The sequence below is a fragment of the Carya illinoinensis genome, chromosome 7 (assembly GCF_018687715.1).
Source record: "Carya illinoinensis cultivar Pawnee chromosome 7, C.illinoinensisPawnee_v1, whole genome shotgun sequence".
NCBI classification, from domain to species: Eukaryota; Viridiplantae; Streptophyta; class Magnoliopsida; order Fagales; family Juglandaceae; genus Carya; species Carya illinoinensis.
The window spans coordinates 17,786,979-17,791,030 of record NC_056758.1 but is presented as its reverse complement, the minus strand read 5'-3'; the positions used below and the strand labels follow the sequence as shown (position 1 = coordinate 17,791,030).

The 4,052-nt window shown below is 34.0% G+C and overlaps 1 non-coding gene across 1 annotated transcript; it reads right to left on the bottom strand.

The window, feature by feature from the left end:
* Positions 1 to 218: 218 nt before the first annotated feature.
* On the bottom strand, positions 219 to 326 carry LOC122317584. Its single transcript, XR_006244513.1, has one exon. It is a non-coding gene; the product is annotated as a small nucleolar RNA R71 (small nucleolar RNA).
* Positions 327 to 4,052: the final 3,726 nt, after the last annotated feature.

The window sequence follows — 4,052 nt, the reverse complement described above, 5'->3', positions numbered from 1 at the left end:
GCTTGAAAAATGAAAATCCATATGTGTATATTAGGGAGTTTGAGGAAGTAGTTGCGACTTTGCATAGTTAAAATACAACTGATGACATTGTGAGACTTAAGTTCTTTCCTTTCTTTTTGAAGAATAGAGCTTAGAGTTGGTTATACTTGCTGAGACCATGATCTGAATGAGATGACTTAGGTTTTATTTAATAAGTACTTTCCCCAACATAAGACCAATGCTTTAAAAAGGTAAATCTCAACTTTTACACAAAAGGACAGTGAGACTTTGTATCAGTCTTGGGAGAGATTTAAGGAGCTATTGAGTATGTGTCCTCACCATGAGTATGAGAATTGGCGCTTAGTGAACTAATTTTATGAGGGACTTACACCTAGAGAGCGTCAATTTGTGGAGATGATGTGCAATAGTGAGTTCTTATAAAAAGATCCTGATGAGGCTATAGAATACCTCAATGAGCTTGCTGAAAAAGCTCACACTTGGACTGTGCCTAGTGTTACTAAGAGCACAAATAGATCACGACCTGTAGGAAACCTAAATGGTGGTAGAATTTATCATATTAGGGAAGAGGATAATCTAAAGGCTAAGGTTGAGATGCTCACTAGGAAGTTAGAGGTTTTAAAGACTAAGGACTTAAAGCCAACACACGTGGTTAATCATACAAAGTCTTTTGGACCATGTTTTGTGTGTGGCGGAGTAGATCATCTTGTCAAAGAATGTCCCACATTTCCTGAGATGAGAGGGATATATGAGGAACAATGTGATGCTTTAGGTATGTACATGAAGCATGTTGCACCTTTCTTTGATACCTACAATCCTGGGTGGCGTAGACACCCTAATTTTAGTTGAAAATCTGAAAACTAGCAGCCTGCACAACCCCCCTAGATCATATCCTGCACCTTCATCTTCTAGGAGCCCCTTAGAAGATAATTTGCATGCATTTATTGAGGCACAGAGTAAAACTAATCAAAAATCTGAATCTTTGATTATGCAGGTTGTTGAAGAAAACAAGAGTCATATATCTAAGATAATAAGCTCCTTTAGTGTGAATGAGCATGTCAAGTTTCCTTCTCAAGCTCAATCCACACCCCAAGGTCAACATATGGCACAAAAAAATTTGAAATAGATCAATGCGATTATGACAAGAAGTGCTAAGTCCTTACACATTCTAACAACTGATAAGTTAGAGGATGTTGAAGATGAACAAACCAATGATAGTACCGAGTTCTCCAAGTAAGCCGAGGTAATCAAGAGTCCAGTTAAGGTACCATTTCCTCAAACTTTAAGATCTGGTATGCGAACTTTGAATGCTAGTAATGATATCTTAGAGAACCTCAGGCAGGTAAAGATTAACTTTCCTCTTTTGCATGTTATTAAACAAGTTCCAATTTATGCAAAAGTTTTTAAAGATTTGTGTAAAGTTAAGAGAAAACATCATGTTAAGAAGACAACATTTCTGACAGATCAAATTAGTGCTCTAATTGAGCGGTGAATTCCTCCTAAGTACAAGGATCTTGATTGTCCAATGATTGCATGTAGTATTGGAAATCATGAGTTTGGACAAACCTTGCTAGATTTAGGAGCTAGTATTAATTTGATGCTTTATTCCATTGATTTGTAACTTGATTTGGGTGAAATTAAGTCTACTTCTGTTGTGCTTCAGTTGGCTAATCGTTCAGTTAAGAAACTGAGAGGGATAGTTGAGGATGTTTTGATCTAAATTGACAAGTTTTATTATCCTATTGATTTCTTAATTTTGGACACTCAATCAGTTATTGAATCTAACTCTAAGATTCCTCTCATATTAAGTAGACATTTTCTTGCTACAGCTAATACACTTATAAATTGTAGTAATGGGTTGATGAAGCTATCTTTTGGAAATATGACCATGGAGGACAACATTTTCCATATTGAGAAACAGCCAACAGATGACGAGTGCCACCAAATGTTCATGATTGACGCACTCATAGACAAGGGAGTTTACACAATTCATTATTTTGATCCCCTTTAATATTCTCTTGTGAATTCTGAGTTTGATACTATTAGTGATTTATCTGATGTTATATATATTTGTATTGTTTTTTATGAAACTCAGGATTATGACACACAGGCTTGGCAACAGAAATTTGAGGAGTTGCTTAAGAAATGTGGAAAACAGATTCCTTTAAGTATGAAAGTATCAAGAGTTAAATTGAAATCTTTGTTTAAGTCTAAAGTCTATAAGATTAAAATGAAAACGTTTAATGATAAAAATATTCTTAGGAAGAGGCTTGAACCTAATGACTGAATATACTTATATGATTTTGGATATAGTGAAAAATATTTTGAAAATGGGGCGGTAGAAATTGAAGATCCTAAGGATGGTTGGATCTTTAAAGTAAATGGTCAACGCCTTAAAATATTAATTGATAGGCAAGTTCCGGAAGTAGAAGACATCCCACTTGTGGATCCGGTCTATGAACTTTAACTACACCACCCGTGTATGTTTTTCTTTATTTGTTTTGCTTTGTTTTTATTTTCTTTTATTTTCTTTCTTTTCCTTTTTGTTTGCTGTTGTTTTCATTGCCTTTATTTGTAGGTTAGTTTCATTTTGTCATTTCAGGTTATCATCTTTAGTGCTTAGTGAGCTACCCATGTCATTCATTAGGTGTATTTTACCATTTTCAGTTACTCCCCATTCAATTTTGATTTTTAAATGTTGAGGACAATGTTTCATTTAAGTTGGGGGGTGATGGTGCAAATTCAATATTTAAAATGTTTGTTGGAACTCTGTGACATATTTTCATGTGTCAATTGTTTTTAAATTTTCATCACACGTGTATCCTTTTCACATGTGTACTCATTCTCATTCATAACCATGTTCGTGAATTCACCAAAATCACCATAATCATTTTTGCTGAAGGATTCACAGAATCCTTAATGCACTCATCCAAGTTTTGTGGTAAGATGGTTGTTTGACACATGTAGATAGAGAACTCTTTTGTTTTAGTATTCATGTGAGTTTGGAGAAGATTGAGAGCCTACAAATGTAGTAAATTATGACAAGCATTAATTGATCTGTTGAATTGGGCACTACTTTTGAGCATATTATTACATGGTTTGTGGGATGATAGATATATTTGGGATATGGCGAAAGTCAACTTAGGATCAACGTTTGAGCCTTTCAAGCTAACCCTTTCCGTCATAGACCCCTAGTAGCCAACTGTGAGCCAATAAACACATGTAACTTTTTCTTTTCAAATGCCCATATAATCCATACCTCTCCACATTGGAGTATAACTTATACATTAATTTTTCTACCCTTTTTACTTCCAAGTGTATACTAGGTGCGGAATTTGTATTTTCTTTATTTTATTTTATAATTTTCAATTAAAAAAAGAGGAAAAAAAAAAAAAAAAGAGAAGAGTAAAAGTTGTAAAGTATTCAATTGAGTGAGCTTAAAAAAAAAAAGAAGAAAAGGTTGGTAGAAATGGAAATAATATCAAAGTGGCATGTGTTTGTCCATTAAATTGTTGAAAAAAAAAGAGAAGAGGAAGAAGAAGGAAAAACATTATTATTTGATGATCTGAAAAGTTTGAGAGTACATCAAGTGAGAAGTGTGGTTTATTGAGATATTTAATAAAATTTCCTATGTATGTACTCGGAAGTTTTTAATCCATTTTTTTTTTTCTTTTTTTCATATAGCCCCAAACCCAAACCACATTACAACCTTTTATGTTGACTATTCTGATCCTAAGTAAGTTGTTGAAAAGACTGGTGGAAGTCTCATTTGTTCGTATTCCTATCATAAGATCAATGTTTGCTTGTTGCTTGTATATAATTGCCTAATTCCCCATTAGAGTGTGTATACACCCTTTGTCAACTCCATAGAGAGAATTCTTACATAAAACACTTTTATACCCGTGAGTTATGGAGTTGAACCTTTCGCTTGAGATATTCTTGATGTTGCATGTGTCAAAATTAGTGGTAAGATGATTATGATTTAGAAAACACACACACACACACTTTGTGGATGGCTATAAGTGGATTGCTTGTGGTAGGGTTATTGAATTCTT